The 23,839-nt window shown below is 43.3% G+C and overlaps 1 long non-coding RNA gene across 1 annotated transcript in view; it reads left to right on the top strand.

Annotated features, from left to right (window-relative positions):
* LOC138749205 (uncharacterized) overlaps positions 1-23,839 on the top strand; it is a 65,539-nt gene that overhangs the window by 16,575 nt on the left and 25,125 nt on the right. The window contains exons 2-3 of the long non-coding RNA XR_011348476.1: positions 15,342-15,460; positions 21,770-21,889. This is a non-coding gene — a long non-coding RNA (uncharacterized lncRNA). The remainder of the gene's footprint in view (positions 1-15,341; positions 15,461-21,769; positions 21,890-23,839) is intronic.

Genomic DNA, 23,839 nt, shown 5'->3' on the forward strand with positions numbered 1-23,839 from the left:
TTTTAATTTAGCGCTCAATTAATTCTCTAAAATCCTGTCTTTTAAGTAGTATGGAGTTTAATCTCCATCTATACGTTTTTGGTGGGATGTCCTCCAGTTCTATTGCTAATAACAGGGGTGGTGGTCCGATAACGGCTTCTGTTGGTTTTGATGCAATACAACCGGGGGCTGTAAGGGGGAGAAGGGCATTGCTCTTCAGGGAAAAGATCATAGCTCTGCTCAGGCAGGACAGACCAGAGGGTTTGTCTACTGTGGCTCTATGGATGGAGCTGAGGAAGGGAAAGGTATGACCACACTCATGGGGTTGTATTATAGACTGTCCAATAGTCAGCGAGAATTGAGGATGCGAATCTGTAGAGAGATAGCGGACAGCTGCAGGAAACATAAGGTTGTGATGGTAGATTTTAACTTTTCACATAGTGACTGGGACTCCCTTAATTTAAAAGGAGTGGGTGGCATAGAGTTTGTTAAATGTGTTCAGGAAAGTTTTCTACATCAATATATAGAGGCACCAACTAGAGAGATACTCTAGTTACTGGATCACTTATTAGGGAACGAGACAGAACAGGTGACAGAAGATGTGTAGGGGAACATTTTGGGTCCAGTGATCATAATGCAATTAGTTTCAAGTTAATTATGGAGAAGGATAGGTCTGGGCCTCCAGCTGAGATTCTAAATTAGAGGAAGGACCATTTTGAGGAAATGAGGAAGGATCTAGAATTTTCTTTTGAATATTTTATTTTTGATTATTCTCAAAAGTATACATAATAAAATTTTCAATATTACAATTTATTAAACTTTTTCTTACCAACAACAACAAGCAACAAAAATGAAACGATCCCTCCCTCCCTTCCTCTTTCCATATATATAGATCTACACACCATCAGCTTACATATCCTTTAAATATATAGAATATGATTGGGGAAATCACTTTTGGAGATATATAATACCATCATTTATATTCCTTTCTGATATGGTATCCAGGAATGGCTGTCAGATCTTTACAAAAGTGATTTTTCCCGAGGTATACAGCTGTTCATTTCCCAAGTCCATGGTGCTTTAAGTAGAGGGGAGTCAGATTTCCAAGTGATCGTGATATATTTCTTTGCTCCTGCCAGTGCTATTTTTATGAATGAGATTTGATATTTGGTCTATTTGTTGCTTATTTCCATCTTTTTCTTTTCTTGTTCCTTTCCTTGCTCAGTTTCTTGTACAACAGGAAGTCCTTTATCCTTCTTTGGTGGCATTGTTGATATCTTCTATGTATCTTCAGCCAGTTCTTTCACATACAGGTACACAATCCTTTATCCGGACATCTAAAATCTGGAAAGCTCCAAAAACTGGGATTTTTTTTTCCTGGTGCTAGTACAGTGGAGGTAGAAAGAGAGAGAGAGAGAGAGAGAGACGGCAGCACGACTAGGTTGGGCGGGGGGAGAGAGACGAGAGAGATGGCAGCGTGACTCGGGTGGGCGGGGTGGAGAGAGATGGCAGCACGACTCAGGTAGGGAGGGGGAGGAGAGAGAGACAGCAGCGCGACTCAGGTGGGTGGGGGAGGAGAGGGAGAGATGGCAGTGAGACTCGGGTGGGCAGGGGAAGAGGGAGAGATGGCAGCGCGACTTGGGTGGGTGAGGGGGGAGAGAGACACCAGCGCAACTGGAAGAGGGTGGATAAGGCAGCACAATTCGGGTGGACTTAAATCTGGGGCAGCTGGCTTTTGTTCTGAAATCCGGAAAAATCTGTAAACCCACGATCCCCCAAGGGCTCCAGATAAAGGATTGTGTACCTGTATTTTCTGTAACTTTTATAACCTTTTTTGTCACTTTTTCTCAACTTTTTCGAGGAGAGGAGGGATTATTAGTCTAACCCCATGTCATCACATGGCACGTGCCCCCACCCCCACCCCGATAAATTTCCTTACATGCTTATTTATTTCTTGAAATTTTTTTGGAGATATTGAGATTAGTAACATCTGGAAAATATATTGAATTCTCATTATAGTTTTGACGCCTGTAAAGCGGTTACACAAATTTTCCATTTTCTCCAGGATAATATTTAGATCATGTCCCAACTCCCCAACTCTACTGGTGTCCGCCAGTCCCAAGACCATTCTTGTGCCACTTCCTTTCAGGTTTTCACTTGATGTTCCTGGCTGAGTAGAAACTGTCTTGGTCTCTTGGTACTTCTTTATCCATTTTTGGTGAAAAGATTCTTGGTTTTGAGATGTTAACTGTCTTTTAGATATTCTTCATGGAGAGTTCAACCTGTCTGTCGAAGTGCTTCACATGGCCATGCCCCAAGTTCTTGGTGTCTTAAAGCAAATAAGGGTGAATAAATCCCCAGGGCCTGACAAGATTATCCCTCAGACCTTGAGGGAGGCTTGTGTAAAAATTACAGGGACTCTGGCAGAAATATTTAAAATGTCCTTAGCCACGGGTGTGGTGCTAAAGGATTGGAGTGTAGCTCACATTGTTCCATTTAAAAATAGCTCAAAAAATAGCCCTGGAAATTATAGGCTGATGAGCTTGACGTCAGTAGTAGGTAAATTATTGGAAGGTTTTTAAAGAGATCAGATATACAATTATTTGGATAGCCAGAAACTGATTAGGGATAGTCAACAAGGCTTTGGGCAATAGTAGGTTGTGTTTAACCAAACTTATAGAGTTTTTCAAGGAGGTTACCAGGAAAGTTGACAAAGGTTGTTGATGTTGCCTACATGGAGTTTAGTAAGGATTTTGACAAGGTCCTGCATGGGAGGTTAGTCAGGAAGATTCAGACACTAGGTATTCATGGTGAAGTAGTGAACTGGATTTGACAATGGCTAGACAGGAGAATCCATACTGTAGTGGTGGATGATTGATTCTCAGACTGGAGGCCTGTAACTAGTGGTGTGCCTCAGGGATCAGTGCTGGTACCATTGTTGTTTGTCATCTATATCAGTGATCTGGATGATAATGTGGTAAATTGGACCAGCAAATTTGCAGATCAGAATAAGATTGGAGGTGTTGTGGACAGCAAAGGTTTTCAAAGCTTGCAAGGGATCTGGACCAGTTGGAATAATGGGCTGAAAAATGGCAGATGGAATTTAATGCAGACAAGTGTGAGGTGTTGCATTTTGGAAGGACAAACCAAGAAAGAATGTACATGGTGAATTCTAGGGCACAGAGGAATGTGGTAGAACAGAGGGATTGGGGCATACAGATACATAATTCCCTGAAATTGATGTCACGGGTGGATAGGATTAAGAGAGCCTTTGGCAAATCGGCCTTCACAAATCCAAGTATTGAGTGTAGGAGTTGGGATGTTATATTAAAGTTGTATAAGACATTGGTGAGGCCAAATTTGGACTATTGTGTGTAGTTTTAGTCACCTAACTACAGTAAAGATATCAATAAGATAGAAGGAGTGCAGAGAAGATTTACTGTTGCCCAGATTTCAGGAACTGAGTTACTGGAAATGTTAAACAGGTTAGGACTTTATTCCCTGGAGTGTAGAAGAATGAAGGGAGATTTGATAGAAGTATTTAAAATTATAAGGGGGTAGACAGAGTAGGGTTAGGGTTTTAATGTGCGGCTTTTTCCACTGAGGGTAGAAACATGAGGGGGAACTTCACTCAGAAAGAGGAGGGAGTGTGGAACAAGTTGCTAGTTGAGGTGAGGAATGTGGGCTCAGTTGTAATATTTAAGAAGAATTTGGTCAGATACATGGATGGGAGAGGTATGGAGGGCAATGGACTAGGCAAAAAAAAAGTTCAGCACAGTCTAGAAGGGCCGAGAGGCCTGTTTCTGTGCTGTAATGTTTTATGGTTCTTGATCAGTGGTGAGTGAAACTAGAGGATGTGGATTTCGGGAAGGAGAAAGAGATATAGAGGGGATCTGATGAGGATGTTTTTCACCCAGAGAGTGGCAAGTAGCTGGAACACATTGCTAAAGAGAGTGGTGAAAGCAGAATCACTGACAGCATGTAAGGAATGTCTTGACAGGTGCTTAAATCACCCAGGTATAGAAGGCCATGGGCCATGCTGGAGATGAGAATAATGCAGATGGTTTCCACTGTCTGCTCTGGAATTGGTGGGCTGAATGGCCTGTTTCCATGGCCATCAGTGTCTGATTGATTCACAGTGGAGCAAACAGCATGAAAAAAATTAAATGCAGCAATTCACTTCAAAAATCCATCATTCCATTCAAAAGCTAAGCTTATATAATGTTGGTCCAAAGTTTAAGACAAATTTATTTACTTAACAGTCTTACTTTCTCCAAAAGATTGTCATTCCCCTGTCTACTTCCCAAGTAGTGTTGAAACAGAGATGGTGGTGGGAGGCTGCTGTCAGCTCAGGAGACTTGGACCAATACGACATTTTGGAGATTCAGACGACGCAATCTTATCAGCACCTTTTGTCTCCGCTTCCTGCTGGCAGCCCGTAAGATTGAGAGGCTGGTTTCCAATCAGGCAGTGTAGGCTTAGATGGAGAAAGGTGGACATGGGAAGGGAGAGAGACGGACACCATGTTGGAAGAGGGGTTGAAAATGGTGGGCGTCAGGTGCGTAAAGTTGGGAAGAGTAGTTCCAAACTTGTGTGATTCAATTTGATGGAGAGGAGTGGAAGACTCATAGGGGCATCAGAAGATTTATAGCCAGTACGTCAAAACATCCCACTCCATCTCAGTGTTGGAAATGCAGCTTCCCCAAAGCTTTAATCAATTGCCTTCTTGCATAGCTGAGATAATTGTATATCCAGCACATGGTTCTCTGGTGAGTTCTGTGCATTCAGACAGCCATGGCTTTCTTAATCTCCTTCATGTTGAGAGGCTTATCTAACTGTTTCTAATTGGGAAACCTCATTGTGTGGAGGAATGCATTGCTCGATGGGCACCAGGGAACATCCCGTGGATTGTATTTTCTTATTTTAAAATGCTGAATGCAAGTTTAATCTCCTCCTTCCTGATCAGAATCCCCTTCTCTTTTATTGTGTGTTGTAATAATGCTGAATATGTTCAAGCAGTTATGTCCCTTCCATTTACTAATGAACATGTGTGCCTGGTTAAATGGTGCATCTGAAATCTTGATATGGATCTCACATTTATTGCAGTTGTATTCTGTAATTATATGAATCTGGGGGAAAGAAAAAACACAGAAATTATTTAAATGAACAATACTCCAAACCATTGGAGCCTCTTTTGAACTGTAAACAAAGCCCATTTAGCAATTAGATTTAATTTAATAGATTGGAAATTTTATTTTATCTGTAAAACACCACCTACCTAACACAATAGAATAATCTGCCTCAGTGGTACTGCACATAAGAGAATTGCAGAATTATGATTAAACTGTGAATAGAAAGTCTCCGTAATTTGCATCGTTATTACAATATCTATTTGACTTTTTACTGGTAACACCAAAGGAATGGAGGACAGTATTGTGGATTATAACATTAAGAGGTGTGCCTAGAATATACTAAATCAAGAACCCTGACTTGCCTGTGTATTTGAGTGCAATTCTTATGAACGTATATTTTATATCTTATATGTGTGGTTCTTGGTATCCAGAGAAGTGACTGGTTTGAAAGAAAATTGTTTGCATTTCCAGTTTGTCTGTATTGAACGATCCCTGGAAAAGCCCAGGAATGCAGAAGGAAGCAAACAAAACCAAGACCATCACAGGGTTTGACCTCCCATCCACTGCAAACATCGATGTGAGGCATTGCCTCAAGAAGGCAGCCAATATCGTAAAGGACCCCCATTGCCCTGATCACAACCTCTTTACGCTGCTGCCTTCAGGCAGAAAATACAGAAGCCTGGAGTCCACCACATCTAGGTTCAAGAACAATTTCTTTCCAACAGCTATCAGGCTCTTGAACCTCCCTTTGTTCCCTTGTTACACTGATCATAAAAATCTCCAACAGCACTTTTATGGTAACTATGCATATTAATATTTACACTGTGAATAATTATTTACATCAGAGTATTTTATGAGCTGTTTGTGAATGAATGCTTAACTATCATGTTAATCCTAAAATACAATAAGTAATGAAACAGCTACAGCAACAGTGTGGTGTTGATTCTGTGTCATCATGGATGGTGTGGAAGGTGAGATCATTAAGGTGGTACTGCTATGAAGAAGGTCAAAAGATGGAGGTCACATGATGCGGAGAAAGTGGGAGGCAGAATCTCAGAGCTTCCAAGATAGAATGAAAATTAACAAAAGAAAACTTCAGAATGCAATTAGAGGACGTGGGAACACGCTAAGAACATAAAAATGATGAGAAAAGGAAAATCCCATCAAAAAATAAAGAAGCACCTTTGAAGCTGAAAACCAATGTGGAGTATCCTTGTGGCAAGGAAAATGGTGGGGCCTAAAAGCCCTGGATCGAGTGGTGGAGGGAGAGAGAGGTTTGGTATTTCCCCCCCCCCCCGCCCCTGCAGCACAAGCGTTGGAGTGAGTGGCCCGGTGGCTCGAGGATCGAGATCTGGGGCAAAGAAGTGCCATGGAGATGGATGTGAGCCAGCGCATGGAGGTCGGGGGGTGCTGTTACCAGATCTGACCCCAAGGAAAACGGCACTTACCTGGGTGTCGGCAGCAGGTTCAGCCCCAGGTTGAATGGAGCAGCAGAGTCAGGCCTGGCATGAAGGCAAGCCCTGGCAGCAGGTCAGGTGGATCTGCAGGTGAAGTGGTTCCAGGCAGTGTTGGGTCAGCTGCAGATGTGAGTTCCAACAGAGGGTCCAGCATTGGATGGGCTGAAGAGGAGAGTGGCAGCAGCAAATGCGAGAAGGCTGGGAACTATGGTGAGGCCCCAGGCAGCAATGGACCTGGAGAAGAGAGTCCCCGAGGAGCCTTAGGGCTCAGGAGAAAAGCCTCTGTGAGGCAAAACACACAGATAGACTTCCCTATGCTATGGATAAAAGGGCTGAGGACATGGGGAAAAAGCGAGATAAAATGCAGGGGGTCCTTACAGGGTTAATGGGAAGGGTATCAGTGGTTGAGGAAAAAATGGGGGCAACAGAGGCATTATTAATAATATAGGAGGAAAATAGATACCCAAATGAAAGAAAAGGACTGGGTATGGGGGAAGCTAGATTCCCTTGAAAATTTCAGTGGGAAGAACAACATTAAAATAGTGGAGTTGAAGGAGGGGCCGAGGGACAGAACTCCATACACTTTTTTTAAACATGGATCCCCAAGGTGCTGGGCGGAGATGCGCTGGGAGAGGGTGGAGGTAGATAGGGTGCACAGGTCCCTCCTCCCGAAGCCGGGCCCTGGACAGAGACCGCACTCTGTCTTGGTAAAATTATTACAATGCCAGGACAGGGAGGAAATACTAAGGGCAGCAGCAAATGAGGCTAAAAAGAGAGGGGGCCCCATAGAAATAGAGGGGAATAAGATTTTTTACACTGATATCAGTGTGACACTCTTAAAGGTGAGAAAGGTGCTGGAACCAGCGAAAAGACCAATTAAACAGAAGGGCCATATGTGGGTACTGAGGTACCCAGCCACCCTGAAAGTGGTTTTACCGGGGGGGTGGGGGGGGGGGAGGGGGAAAGGAAATTTATTTTAGACCCTGAGAGAGCATAACAAATGGTGGAAGATTTACCCACACTAGTAAAAAGGAGAGTCCAAATTGAAATGAGAACTAATCCATAGAGATATACTGACTCGGGTGTTTAAGTAAAAAGAAAATATGAGAAATGAGGCGATGACAAACAGAAGTGAACGTTACAACTGTAATTTTTTTTTGTTTGGGAGTGCGGGAGACTGAGGGAGGAGATGATAGGTGCGAATTGCACAACCTACTGTTGGGGGGCCACAAATGGGAGGTTGTCACTGACCAAGGAGGGGGGATGGGTATAGCATGGGGAAAAGGCTGCGATGGAAGGGTAATAGGGGACTGAGCAAATGTATGATTGTAAATGGTGTTAGTGTTTTTCTTTTTTTTTGGTTAGTTTTTTTAAATCTTCATCCTTGTCTCTTATTACTGAAACATGTCACCTGAAGTTATTTATGTGTCTTCCTTTTCTATTTTAGTGTGGTTAATTATTTTGGTTTTAGTTTTTATCCTCTGGGATCTGGTGTGGCTCAGGCATGTGGGGACGAATGGCTGATAGTGAGGGGCTGTGTGAGGAGGGGTTAAGGGTGACAGAGGCACAAAGAAAATACTGCTATAACTACTCCTGGACCAATGGCTAAAAGTACAAGATTTGCAAGTTTCAATTTTAACGGTCTAAACAGGTCGGTCAAGAGAAAAAGAGTCTTGGCACACATTAAGAAAATGGGAGTGGACCTGGCCTTCCTCCAAGAAACTCATTTAACAGAACCAGAGCACCAAAAGTTAAGGAGAGGGTGGGTGGGTCAGTTGCTGGCTGGCTTCCTTGTTTGGTTCGAAAGCAAGGCGGGGGGTGGGTGGGTGGCAATTCTAATCGGAAAAAGTGTTCCAGTGAGAGTGCAGAGTGTGACAACAGATACAACTGGTAGATTCATATACTCAGAGTTCTGGACCCTAATGAATTTATACACCCCCAACATAGATGATGAAACATTTATGCAGGATATTTTCGTGAGATTGGCAGAAGCAAAAGAGAATATTCTAATTGAGGGAGTTTTAATTTTTGTCTGGACCCTGTTTTGGACAAGTCAACAAAAAGAATAGTGAAAATAAAGGCGGCAGTTGTCGCTATTGGCCGTATGAGAGAGCTTAATCTGATAGACGTGTGGAGGTAGAAGCATCTGAGGGAGAGGGACTATTTCTTGCACTCAAAGCAACAAGACTCCTTCTCTAGAATAGATTTTTTTTCCTGGCTTCAGCCCATATAGAGGGTAGGATCATGGAAGTTCACTATATGGCGAGGTTACTCTATTAGTCAAGATTGAAATGCCGGATAAGCTAGAAATGGCATATAGATGGCATCGTAATGCATTACTGTTAAAGAAGCCAGAGATTTGTAACTTTATCAGAGGCCAACTGCACCTCCACTCCAGATAAATTCCTTTTATGGGACATCCTCAAAGCGTATTTCAGGGGTCAAATAATTGGATATACTAAAACAATAAAGAAAGAACAGGTGAATGAATTGGAAAAAGAAATCACTTGTTTAGAAAAGGACTTTCATAAGTCAGGCTCAGAAGATCAATACAAAATGATGAAGTACAATATGCTCCAAACATATAATATTGAAAAGGCCATACTATGGTCTAGGCAAAAATATTATGAATTGGGGGAGAGAACCCATAAGGTCCTGGCATGGCAGTTGAGAACAGAACAAACCTCAAGAATGATCAATGCAATACAAATGGGGGGGGGGGGTGGTGGTGGTGGCAGGATCTCTTACAAACCAAAGGAAATCAATGATACCTTCTGGGAATTTTATGAGTGTTTACATAAATCAGAATTGGAAGGGAGGTCAAATAAAATGGCTGAGTTCCTGTCAAAGATAGAGATGCCAAACTTGGATCTGGAAGGACAGGAAGGCTTAGACTGTCCCTTTTTTTTTTTTTTTTTTTTTTTTTTTTTTTTTAAGACTGTCCCTTCATGGAAGAAGAAATCATGAGTGCATTGAACTCGTTGTAAACCAACAAGTCTCCAGGGGAGGATGGGTTTCTGTCTAAATTCTATAGGAAATTTAAAGATTTGTTAATACCTCTTTACATGGAGGTGATAGACCAGTCAATGGAGACTCATAGATTCCCAGAATCTTTCTTGACAGCAATCATTACGACGATTTTGAAAAAAAATGAGGACCTGTTAAAGCTGTCCTCTTATAGACCTATTTCGCTATTAAACACAGACTATAAGTTAATCGCCAAAGCCCTGGAAAATAGATTGGTGAAGTATTTGCCAGAACTAATTAACAAAGATCAAGTGGGCTTTGTACCAAAAAGACAGGTGGCGGATAACGTGGGAAGACTACTAAGCATAATGCACCTGGTACCAACTAGAAATGAGAGGGGTCTCGCCATGGCTCTCAGTGCAGAAAAGGCATTTGATAGATTAGAGTGGGACTTTTTATTTAAAGTCCTAGAGAAAATTGGGCTAAGGCCAACTTTTTTAAATTGGATATGGGCTCTATATCATGCGCCCAAGGCGAAAATTGTGACCAGAAGCAGATTTCTTCAGTCATCCCACCCACAAGATCAAGCAGACAGAGATACCCGCTGTCTCCAGCTCTGTTCGTACTGGCAATGGACCTCTTGGCTGAGGCCATTCATCAGGATTCAGACATTAAAATAATTCAAGTAGGCCAGGAGGAACATAAGATCGGTTTATTTGCTGATGATGACAGACCCAGTAAGTTTGTTACCAAAGTAATGCTCTACTCTGGAGGACTATGGGGAGCTCTCCAGGTACAAAATAAATTGGGATAAAAGTGAAATTATGCCACTTACAGAAGGGGATTAAAGCCAATGTAAAAAAATAAAATAGTGACCTAAAGTGGCTCCAAAACAGGATTAAGTACCTAGGAGTCAAAATTAATAATGACTAAAACCACCAATATAGGTTAAACTATATGCCCATTATTGAAAATGATCAAGGAAGGCTTAAGTAGATGGATGTCACTGGCCATAATGTTGGTGGGCAGGGTCAACTCCGTGAAAATGAATGTGTTGCCAAGACTTCAGTATTTCTTTCAGACCTTGCTGTAGCTTTGCCCAGGGTTTTTTTTCCCAAGCCTTGCCCTCATGATTAAGAACATTTCTATGGAATGAGAAGGTAGCCAAGGTCTCTATGGAGAAATTGACCTGGGATTATAATTTGGGCAGATTACGGTTGCCAGACAAAAAATACTAATGGGTAGCCCAGTCAAGGTACGTCTCCTCACTCTTTGCGGGTACTCTTTCCTGGGTACAAATTGGACTGTACTTGGTGGGCGAGAGGGTAACAGAGGACTTTATTTATAAATGGGATGCCAAATTATTATCTGGAAAAACAGACATTTAAGACAAATTATCCACATTTGGAGTGATATTAACTGATATTTAGGAATAAAATTGGGGCAGTCTCCAAAAACACCCCTGACTCCAAACCATTTAATACCTTTGACAATAGGTAACAAGATCCTAGACACCTGGCGCAGGAGTGGCATCAGATGCATAGAGGTCTGTTACAAGCAGGGGCAATTAGTGTCATTCGAGCATCTTAGAAAGAGGTATAATTTGTCAAATGAAACATTCCACTACTAGCTTCAGATAAGATCTTTTCTCCAGGACAAACTATGTCCAACCATGGCCCTGCCAAAGTGCAGTGACATAGAGACCAGGATTCTAAGGGGGAATTCATTTCAGCAATGTATTTCCTGCTCCAAGTGGAAGGATCCAAACAAGGTCTTCATAAAGCTAGACAGAAGTGGGAGTCTAGGGCTGGTCTGACTTGTGTTGGATCAGCATGACCATGGTCATCAATGCAAGATACAGGCTGATGCAATACAACTTCTTGTACCAGCTATATCTAATGCCACAGAGGATTAACAGGTCCAAGCCGGAATTGCTGGATCAGAGTTTCAGATGCAGCATTGAGACAGGAACCTTTGTGCACGTGACCTTGTCATGTACCAAGGTGAGGCCCTTCTGGGCAGAGCTAGGTGAAGTCCTATGGAAAATCATAGGTAAAGAATTCCCACAGGATCCTGAGTTGTCCTGCTGGGTAACATGATGGATGTAAGACCTACAATGAAGCTGTCCAAATTCTGAATTCAATTTGTAATGATCTTATTGGTGGTGGCCAGGAAGTGCATAGCGGTTACCTGGAAATCCGACTCTTACCTGAGCATTGCACAATGAAGCAGGGAGATGCAAGCTTGTGTTCCCCTGAAGATTACCTACAATTTGAGGGGAAGGTACAGAGCCTTTCAAAAAATCTGGCAGCAATACTGAACCACGTAGGAGTATGGCTGTGAAAAGTACAATCTTGCCTTGGGGCCTGATTCGTCCTAAATGAGGGGCCTGCCTTAGCCCAAGAGCAATGTTTGTTGCTCACATAAGATGAAAAATGTGTTTTGTTCTGATAGAAGTTTCTTCATCCCTAAAACATGACAATTAACTCTGCTGTTATACTCACGTCTCAGGAATTACCTTTCATTTCATTATGTGCCTCTTCCAATGTCAGATTCCCAGATCCGCAGCTGTTACCTCAGGCAACCACTAGAGGGTGCCGCCCTGCCACATGCACTCACCAACTCTCACAGGGAGAGATCCTGCTGACTGAAAGATGTGGAAACTCAGCATTCATCATTAATGCGGAGCCCACAGGAACTCGTGATATCTCTCTCAAAATTATTATCAATGATATAAGTTGTGATGGTGCAGAAGGATAATAATGCAGTGAGGTAAAAACACAATGCTGGACAAATTCAGCTGGTCAAACAGTGTGCGTTATTTAGCAGATAAAGATACATAACCAATGTGGTTTGAGCAAAATGTAGGCAGGCCCTTATTGTGTCACCTCTCATCCTTCTTCATTCCAAAGAGAAAATCCCAGCACAGCTAACCTTGCCTTAAGGCCTATTTTCCAATCCAGGCAACATCCTGGTAAATCTCCTCTGCAGCCTCTCCGTGCCTTCCATATATTTCCTGTAATTCAATGTAATGTTGCAGCTATTAGTTAGACCCCTCATGTTCAGTTCTGGTCACTTCACTGCAGGAAGGATGTGGATGCTATAGGGGGTGCAGAGGGTGCTGCCTGGATTAGAATTAAACAAGAATTTGGTTCCGTTTCGGTCACCGTGTTGCAGGAAAGATGTCGTCAAGCTGGAGAGGCTGCAGAGAAGATTTATGAGGATGTTGCCAGGACTCGGGGGCCTGAGCTACAGGGAGAGGTTGGACAGGCTGTAGCTTTATTCCTTAGAGGCAGGAGATTAAGTGGTGATCTCATAAAGGTGAACAGAATCATGAGAGGAATAATCTATAAGGGAATCAGTAACCAGAGGATGTGGGTTTAAGGTGGTGGGGGGGGGGGGGAGGGGGGCAGTGGGAGAGATTTAATAGGAACCTTATAGGTAATTTTTTTTTTCACAGAGGGTGGTGGGTGTGTGAAATGGTCTGCCAGAAGAGGTGGTAGAGGCCAGTGATAATGTAATGTTTAAGAAAGTTTGGATGGATACATGGGTTTAGAAGGACATGGGCCAAACACAGGAAGTTGGGACTAGTTGTGGGTGGGACTTTATGGTTGGCATGGGCAAGTTGCACAAAAGGGCCTGTTTCCACACTGGGTGACTCAATGACTCCATTTACTTTTCCCACTGCCCAGGAGAGGCAACCAACATATTGAAAGACCCATCACACACTGTCCCCCATCCGGACAGCTTGTGCAAACGGCATTAAAGACAGTTTCTTCCCTCAGCTGTCAGGCTCCTGAATGAATCCCAAAACAGTGCTGTCAATGCTGCCCTTGCTTGTTACTCGTTGCTCTTCCATTTCATTGTATTCTGATTCTCTAATCTGCTCTTTATGTGGCTGTATGAATGTTGGAGATCACAAGATCACAAGACAAAGGAACAGAAGGAGGCCACTAGGCCCATCGAGTCTATTCCGTAAATCCACACGAAGCGACTCTACACTAGTTCCAATTTCTGGCCTTTTCCCCATATCCCTCGATGCCCTCACTAATGAGATACGTGTCTATTTCCTGTTTAATTACTCCCAGTAATTTGGCTTCCACTGCTGTATGCGGCCATGAGTTCCACAGATCCACGACCCTCTGGCTAAAGAAGTTCTTCCTAATCTCTTTTATATGGATAACCTCTCATTTTCAGACGATGACCCCTTGTCCTCGATTCACCCACCAAGGGAAACATCTTACCCGTATCCACCCTATCTAAACCTTTCAAAATATGAAATGCCTCGAAGAGATCTCCTCTCATTCTCCTCTACTCCAACGAATACAACCCAAGAGCTGCCAAACGCTCCTCGTGCATTAGCCCTTGCATTCCGGGAATCATCCTTGTAAATCTCCTCTGCACCCTCTCCAACATCACATCCTTTCTAAGATAGGGAGCCCAAAATTGCACACAGTTTTCCAAAAGAGGTCTCACCAGTGCCCCATGGATCCTCATCAACGCCTCCTTACACATCATTGGCATCTGTTTGCAGAAGACTTCTGTGTAACTAACGAACTTAAACCCACTCATTTGGGAATATATCTCCTATTTTCTTCTTTCCCCTCTATTTTCTGGTTGATTAGACTGTGAATGGCCTCACCAGCCACCAGCAATCACCCACAGCAATTACTTTGAGGCACAACACTGCTGTGTACATTCAGGTGATAGAAATCAAGTCCCATTATCATCACCAGAATGGAAGGCCCTTTGTGGTAACTGTGTTCCTTTTCTTTCTCTGCGTGCTTCTTATATCAGGCATCACTCAAAGTGAAAAATGCTACATCATCGCCACACTGCAAGTGGGGGCGGTGGGGGGGGAGGGGGCTGCCACTACCCAGTTGAGCTCGAAACCTCCCCGCAACCTCAGCCACTTGCCTGTGACAGCATCTTTAAAAGTCATCCTTCAGTCCACAGATGGAGTGTAAACTGTCCACCATTCTGTTTTCTAAGGGTTCAAAAAATAGACTTTTGTTTCGGTGGCATTGGACAATTTCTCAGTAACATCATCAAGTTCTGAGTTAAACAAGAAAGTCTGCGAGCGCTGTGATTGCAGTGCAATGCACCAAAATGCTGGAGAACCTCAGCAGGCCACGCAGCATCCATCTGAGGCACAGATATTGTTTCAGGCCTGAGCCCTTGGTCAAGGTATGAGCAAAATGTAGGCAGACACCAGAATAAAAAGGATGGAGAAGGATAAGGGGAGGAACACAGGCCAACAGGCAGGGGGTCATAGGTGGATGTGGGTGGGAGAACAGGAGAAAAGAAGCTGAGAAGTGATAGAGGAAGTGGGTATTAGTCATACACCTACCTGCTTTTTGATCAGACTTTAATGAAGGACTCAGGGCCGAAATGTGGGTTATATATTTTTGCTTCGGGATTGCTGAGTTTCTCCAGCACTTTTGCGTATTAAACACAAATACTTTGAATGTGATTCCCTGCCTTGAATCACTGCAGAATTAAACGTTTTGTGTGGAATGATGCATCAGGCAGTAATTAATGTTGAAGTGTGAATCTCTTAGTTGGTTAAATGTTTAACTATTCTGTAGAGAGATAAGAGCTTTGTAAAACAGGGGAAGCATTAGGCATTTCAGAGATCATGGGTTTCAATGCAAGTTATCAGGGTTAGTAAGCTGATACAAGCCTGAGTCCTCATGAACTGATAACAGGGATATTGAAAGCAAAGTCGTCAATGTTATTGATATTAGAAAGGAAGCAATGCTTTTAAGAGATTAGCTGCCTGATTGTCTCCTATGATCTTCCACAGAGGTCATAATTGAGGTAAAGTGAAAGGCCATTGAAGAGGAGTTATATTTAACACAGAAACTCAACCTCCAGCTGGAATCAGACAGCCCCGATACAGGTCACCTCCTGCACTGTTACCAGGTCAGTTCCATCACTGTCATTGCTGGGGTTATTAGGGAACTCCGTCTTGGAACAATTTAAGAAGGCTGGTGCTGGGATGCTAGCTGATAAACGCATTGGCATCCCCGCTTATCTGGAGGGCCAGCACACTGCAGAGGCAGATGTCGGCATCCAAATAACATACGAGGTTTTGCATGGCTTTGAAGTTCACAAATTAGAAACAATTTGCGTGGTTGTGACAAATTGAAATCTGGACCATTTTATCGGGTGACAGGACTATGAGTCACCTTGATAAACTTATGGCAGTTGTTTGATTTTACTACGACGATCCTTCTAACTAAAACCTCTAGATTTGTGCTGACCTGCTGCCCAAATCAGTGAGGCATAGTTGGTTCTGACTGCCACTCCCAGATGCGACACAGGGAAGTATCCGAAAGGATTTTGGAGGGTTTCACTTCACAGCACTCTGATTACCATAATTTGCATAATGTTTGCCCTCTCTTGAGGTCTCTGCCAGCATCGTTGCATAAATTACAATCCAGAATCCTCACGTTCAGTGTCAGGGTAAATCAGCATGTGTTTTACAAATTGCAAAGAACAGCCACAGCCGCTGGGATCAATGCAGGCAATGAGCCAAAAACTTCAATTGGCTGCAGCCGCTAAAAGTATTCTCTGACTTGGGTGGCTTGGCTGGAGTGAGGTTTGTCCCATATCAAGAGGAAATCACATTCTTCTCTCTCCCCCCCCCCCCCCACCCCCACAATCTGCAATCAGTGGGGAAAATTTCCACCCTCCATTGTGTGTCTCGTCCCACACTCTCATCACACAGCAAGCAGACCTCAGACTGTCTGAGCACAGAGGTCAGCCTGACCAGTAGGGTCAAAAGCCTGGTCGAACCTACAGCTGTACAATCAAATCCACTGAAAATCTCCAGCTGCTTACAATCAAAATACCCCCTCGTAAATTGTAGAAATTAACTGATCAGAGAGTAAAACTTTCTTATTCCTGTTAGAGACTCTTAAAAGGTCCAAATCACAGCTCTTTTACTGCAATTTGAAGACAGGTGTGTGTGTGTGTGTGTGTGTGTGTGTGTGTGTGTGTGTGTGTGTGTGTGTGTGTGTGTGTGTGTGTGTGTGTGTGTGTGTGTGTGAGTGTGCATTAAAGGGTAGTGCGTGACAGTGTGTGTGTGTGTGTGTGTGTGAGAGAGAGTGAGTGCGGGAGAGTGTGTGCAGGTGTTCATGTGGGGGGTGCGGCAGAGGGAGTGTGTACATGTGAGAGAGCACGAGTGAGAGAGTGTGTGTATGAGACTGTCACGTGTGAGTGAGTGTGCACGAGTGTGAGTGAGTGTGCAACAGTATGTGGGAGAGTGTGCATGGGAGGGAGAATGAGTGAGTATGTGCGTGCGTATGAGAGAGTGAGAGTGTGTGGACGAGTGCTCATGAGGGTAAGAGTGTGTTGAGAAGAGTATCAGGTTCTGTGGATTCATAGCGAGACGAGTCAAGACACAAGTGCTGCAATTACACGTAACTTATCAACACACAGGAAACAAATAGGGGAGAATGTTAAACCGTACTCAATTACTAATTCATGTAAGTAACTCTTTGGCTTGGCTTCACGGACGAAGATTTATGGAGGGGTAATGTCCACGTCAGCTGCAGGCTCGTTTGTGGCTGACAAGTCCGATGCGGGACAGGCAGACACGGTTGCAGCGGTTGCAAGGGAAAATTGGTTGGTTGGGGTTGGGTGTTGGGTTTTTCAACCTTTGTCTTTTGTCAGTGAGGTGGGCTCTGCGGTCTTCTTCAAAGGAGGTTGCTGCCCGCCGAACTGTGAGGCGCCAAGGTGCGTGGTTTGAGGCGATATCAGCCCACTGGCGGTGGTCAATGTGGCAGGCACCAAGAGATTTCTTTAGGCAGTCCTTGTACCTTTTCTTTGGTGCACCTCTGTCATGGTGGCCAGTGGAGAGCTTGCCATATAACACGATCTTGGGAAGGCGATGGTCCTCCATTCTGGAGACGTGACCTACCCAGCGCAGTTGGATCTTCAGCAGCGTGGATTCGATGCTGTCGGCCTCTGCCATCTCGAAAACTAAGATGGCAAAAAGGATAACTGAGTTGATGGGGGATTTTAGTTGAAATATGGCGACGAATTCATCCGACTGAGAAAGATTATTCTTTTTATTCTGGACGTCATGAGTCATATGAATATAGGAAGTAGGAACAGGAGTGGGCCAAAAATGGCCCATCGAGCCTGCTCCGCCATTCAATACGATCATGGCTGATCTAATTTATGACCTAACTCCACCTACCTGCCTTCTCCCCATATCCCCTAATTCCTCTATCATGTAAAAATTTATCTAACCGAATTTTAAATATATGTAATGAAGCAGCCTCAACCACTTCCCTGGTTAGAGAATTCCAGACATTCACTACTCTCTGGGAAAAACTATTTTTCCTCATCTCTGTCCTTAATCTACTCCTCTCGTGTCCTCTCATTTTAGTTTCCCCGGCCAGCTCAAAAAACCTTCCTACCTCTATCCTATCCATAGCCTTCATAATCCTATATGTTTCTGTAAAATCTCCTCTCATTCTTCTGAATCGAGCAAATACAATCCTAGATGATTTAATCTTTCATCCTCCTCTGGACCGTCTCCAAAGCCAGTATATCCTTCCTCAAATATGGAGACCAGGTGCGGTCTCACCAGTACCTTATACAGTTGCAACATTACCTCCCTACTCCTGAATTCAATTCCTCTAGCGATGAAGGCCAACATTCCATTTGCCTTCTTAATAACCTACTGCACCTGCAACCTAACTTTTTGCGATTCATGCACAAGCACTCCCAAGTCCCTCTGCACAACAGCACGCTGTAGTTTTTCACTCTATAAATAATATTCAGCTCTTTTATTTTTCTTGCTAAAGTGGATAACCTCACACTTACTAACATCGTTCTCCATCTGCCAGACCTTTGCCCACTCATCCAGCTTAACTATATCCCTCTGCAGACTCTCCACATCCTCATTACAATTTGCTCTTCCACTCAATTTGGTGTCATCCGCAAACTTGGCTACACCACATTTGGTACCTTTTTTTGGTATCAGCTCATTTACAAGGCAGGATTGAGTATGCGGAATATAAGAGTAGAATTTTGTCAGACCATTCATTGTTGTTGATTTCTTGTGAGGTCGCGAGAAGGTGGGTGTAAATTATCGTTGGCGATTTAATGAGATGTTGTTAAAAAGACTTGAGTTTGTTTTATATTTGAGAAATCAGATTAAGCTTTTTTTAGAAATGAATGAGGGATCTGTCCAGAGTAGTTTTACCATGAGGGATGCTTTGAAAGCAATATTTACGAGGTCAAATTATTAGTTATGCAGTTAAATTGAAAAAAGCAATATAGGGTGGAACTTTTGGAGTTAGAAAAAGAAATTGCAGTATTGGAAAAAACATTTCAGAACAATGCAACAGAAGAGAATAAGATACAATTATCTAATTTGAAGCTTTGTTACAATATGAGAGACTGATTTAGAGATCAAAGCAGCATTATTATGAGTTAGGGGAGAGGGCGCATAAGGTATTGGCATGGCCGTTGAAGACTGAACAAGTTTCTAGAACAATTAATGCATTTCGGGGAAATTCAGGAATTACCTATAAATCACAGGAGATTAATGAGGAATTTTGTGTTTTTTACTGGGACTTGTATGCATCTGAAGGGACTGCAGATATTTTTTTGTCAAATTTGAAGTTACCTTTATTGGATGAGAAAGATGTAAAAACAAGCCTGGATTGCTGCAAGCTGCAAGAGAGCCCATGACAGGAATGTATGGTACTGGTGTCCTATATATATATATATATATATATATATATCTCTCACAGGAAGCAATTATACGCAGTTCTTTCATATTCAAGATACCTTTTGTTGTCATGCAATAATACAAAAAAAAATAAGGCAAAAGGCATAAGCAAACAAAAGGTCGACATTAGGGTTAGGCGCCCATTCAATAAGAGAAAGAGAGTCCCTTCAGCGTCACTGAGCATCCTTGGGTTCACCTCCAGTACTCCCACAGCCTCTCCAGCCGCACAGACTCATATTCTATCTGTTAGGTACCTGAACTCCAGATACAAACCTCCAATACAATCAGGAAGCCTTCAGCCCCCAAGGCCCTTCGAGAGGCCCTTCTTGCCCTCAGTACCCTCTTGAATCCTGTTCTGATACCTGGTTCCCATGAGCCAGTCTCCAGCAGCCCGCAGCTTGTGTGGGTCCCTCAGTCACTGAGCTCTTCACTGGTGCTCTGCCGTGACCAGCATCTTGTTGGGTTGTCTCCTCGGTGGGAGGGTTTCTCCCCATTTCTGATGCCCTGTGCCGATCAAAAGATAAAGGAACAGAAGTAGTCCATTCAACCCATTGAGTCTGCTCCGCAACTCCACCCTGAGCTAAACCATTTTCACATCTAGTTCCCATTTCTGGCCTTTTCCCCATATCCCTTGATACCCTGACTAATTAAATACCTATCAATCTCCTCCTTGAACTCCCTCAATGATCGGGCCTCCACAGCTGTATGAATCAATGAATTCCACAAATCCACGTCCCTCTGGCTAAAATTTCTCCTCATCTCTGTTTTAAATGGGTACCTTCTCATTCTAAGACTGTGTCCTCTTGTCCTGGATTCATCCTCCAAGGGAAACACCTTATTCACATCTAGTCTGTCCAATCCTTTCAGCATTCGAAATGTCTCCTTGAGATCCCCTCTCATTCTTCTATACTCCAATGAATACAGTCCAAGAGCCGCTAAATGTTCCTCATATGTTAGCCCTTGCTTTCCAGGAATCATCCTGATAAATCTTCTGTACTCTCTCCAACATCATTACATCCCTTCTAAGATAAGGGGCCCAAAACTGCACACAGTTCTCCAAATGAGATCTCACCAGTGCCCCATAGAGCCTCACCAACACTTCCTTGCTCCCATACACTATTCCTTTTGAAATGAACACCAACATAGCATTCGCTTTCTTTACTGCCGATCCAACCTGCTGGTTAACCTTTAGGTTATCCTGCATGAGGAACCCCAAGTCCATTTGCACTTCTAAATTTTGAATTTTCTCCCCCATCCAAATAATAATCTGCCTATTTATTTCCTCTTCCAAAATGTACAACTGTCCACTGTTCCCCCAGAGTCTGTAACCCCTCATGGTCCGCCACCCAACACAAGCGTCACCATCTTGGGCGTACACCTGTGGTTCCAGGATATTTAAAGTACATGCAAGCCTGAGTGGTAGGACCCTGTGGAACAGTGCAGTGTCTCTGCTCCTTGTTCTCCCAGGCCCACTTAATGGCAAATAAAAAATATACAAGGAAAACAGTGCAGTCTTTTCACCTTCTCACTGCCATATTTATATATATATTTCATTATTGTACTTTGTAGTGCTAAATCTCTATGACACAGTATTTTTGGCTCCCTGTGGCTCTCCCCACTCTGTTGTTTGTGGGAGGTGATAGGGAAAGGGGGTGGAGTGCTGAAGAAGATTGCTCTGTGATCATAAACAACACTGGGCACCTTTTTAAACTGCAAGTACCTGAGTGTAACAGTCCCAGGGGTTGGACATGCAGTAGAAGTGAATGACCGTCCACTAATTTTTCTGGTATGATTTACACTGCAGGCTTCCTCCAAAAAGTTGTCGGGGTCCTGCAGGATAAATCGGGGTACTCAAAAAATTCCTGAACTTTCATTTATAGACTGTCTGTGTAATGGCCAAATTCTTTAATTATGCCGTTATATGCCTGCAGTCTAAAAACCATAAATGATCAATTTTTCATTGCGGTGTTGCTTCACCAAGACCAGGTAGGATTCAAAGTCCGAGGTGGTAGACAGATGGGATATGGAACACATCTTGGGTAGCGGAATTCTACCTAACTTGAATTTCAGAGAATTCAATCCAATTTTGCTGTCTATTTAGATTTTAAATTTAATTTAGACATACAGCATGGTAACAAGCCCTTTCGGCTCACAAACCCCTGCCTCCCAATTACAACCAATTAACCTACAACTCCGCAGTACGTTTCAAACAGTGGGAGGTAACTGGAGCCCCCAGGGATAACCCATGCAGATACGGAAGAGCGAACAAACTCCTTACAGAATGGACAGGATTTGAACCCCAGTCCTGATTGCTGGAGCTGTCATGGTATTGCGCTAACTGCTATGCCAACCATGGCATCTAGAGCAGCCATTCTCAAAGGAGGCAATACAACCCCATCGGGGGTCTTTTAATGTGGGGGGGGGGGAAACTACAGACCAGAATCATAAAATTTAAAAATTTTGTTTAATGTTGTTGGCAGGAGAGAAGTACAGAAGAAACCAACTAAACTTGACTGCTTCAGAGTGAAGGGGCCCATAAACTTTGAACAGTCCTAAGGGGGCCACCGCCAAAAAAAAGATTGAGAACGGCTGGTCTAGAGGTAACAAAAGCAAAGATGTGTAGCGACTGAAGTGGCCACTACAGATTAGTAATTTACTAGCCTGGTAATGTCTCAGAGATGGAAGTGAGTGTCCCAGTGGTGGCATGGATAGTGGTCAAAACATAGTCTCAGAACCAAGCAGCATGGGATTATGCCCTTTGGCCCACCAAGTCCATACTAACTATCCACGCTAATCTTGCCATAATACGCACATTCTCATCAACTCCCCCAAGATTCTACCTCTCACCTACCCAGAGCACCCAGAAGAATCCATCTATACTGCCACAGGGAGAAGATGCAATCCTTTTTTTTGGAAAATTTTATTTAGTTTTACAGACTTGTATTAGCCAGGAATTATAGGGGTAACAATCCTCCCCTTTTACAGGTCATTGTTTGCTGAGTCCTTTTTCCTTTCCCGTCTCCCTCCCCCAACTTTCATCCCACCTCCCACTTCAACCCCAATAAAAGCATAAAAATCATTTATTAAGAATAACAATGTAAATACATGAGGAATAAAGGGACAGGGAGCCAGCAGGACTTCCAAATTGTCTCCTCATTCTCAGTATTTCAGGGCTCGTGTGATCCTGTTATTCGCTGTTTTCCTTTTGAGAAAGGCCCTGGGAAGGCTAATTACACTGCGTTTTGACGTGTTTCAAGTACGGCCGCCACTCCTCAATGAATGTGTCATGTCTCCCTTTTAAGTTGGAAGTAAATTTCTCCAGGGGAACCCAGCTCTGCATCTCTGCGTCCCATCTTGCTGTGCTTAGCTGAGAGTCAGATTTCCAGGTAACTGTTATGCATTTCCTGGCCACCGCCAAGGCGACCTTCACAAATTGAATTTGGTGTTTGGACAATCTTGGACTTGCATCCATAATATTCCCCAGTAAGAACAACGCTGGATCCTGTGGATACTCCACCCCTATAATTCTTTTCAAAAGAATATCCCCTAATTCTATCCAGAAGGGTCTCACCTTAGGGCAAAACCAGGTTGAATATACAAAAGTTCCTGTCTCTATGCCACACCTATAACACAATTTTCAGGGATTTCTGGTTTAACCTTATGGAATTTTTGCGACATAAAGTATAGCTGGTGCAAAAAATTGTATCTGGCGTTAATAACCCCCTTTGTGCTGACCCATTAGAAGTTGGAACAACATCGTTCAGGAATTGTTCCTAGAACTGACTCCTATCTTTGCCTCATTTTATGGAGTTCCGGTTTCTGGCTCTTGGAACAGGAGATACATAACCTAAATGAATTTATGTGTGATGCCCCTTTGAATTAAAGCCTCCATGTCACTACACAGTGGGAGGCCCATAGACCGACCTAATTCGTCCCTCAAAAAGGATCTTAATTGAAGGTAGCAGAAGGTTTTGTTTGATAAGTCAAATTTATTTTTTAATCACTTGAATGACATGAGCTTCCCCTTCTCATAACAGACCTCAATACACCTGATCCCTTTCTGACCCCATGTGTCTAGGATCTTGTTACCCATAGCTTACAGTCAGTGGGGACAGCCAGTGGCTTCTCTGCACAATCCTGCTGAGTCTTGGAAGAGCAAGGATGCCTGTGAACAAGGCTGGATTGCTGGGGGGGGCAGCATGGCAAGATGATGTAGGGGGAGGTGAGGGGGTTGGAGGGTTATTGGCAGAGAGCGGGAGGTTTGAGCTAGTGGAGCTGTTCTAGTGAACCGGTGCAGACTCGAAAGGCCAACATGGCCTGTTTCCGCTCCGTAAATGGTTATATGGTTATAGTCATAGGGATTAATTTGTTCTGGGTTAGGGGTGTTTTAGGAGACAACCCTACTTTTACCCAATAATCTGGTTTAGTATTGGGCTGTCTTTTTTTGCCTTATTAATTTAGTATCCCATTTGTAAATAATTTCTCCTGCTATCTCATCCCCTACCATGTTTAGAACAATTTGTGCCCAGGAGGGTAAATTGTCTCCCTCA

The sequence above is a fragment of the Narcine bancroftii genome, chromosome 14, assembly GCF_036971445.1.
Source record: "Narcine bancroftii isolate sNarBan1 chromosome 14, sNarBan1.hap1, whole genome shotgun sequence".
Lineage (NCBI taxonomy): Eukaryota > Metazoa > Chordata > Chondrichthyes > Torpediniformes > Narcinidae > Narcine > Narcine bancroftii.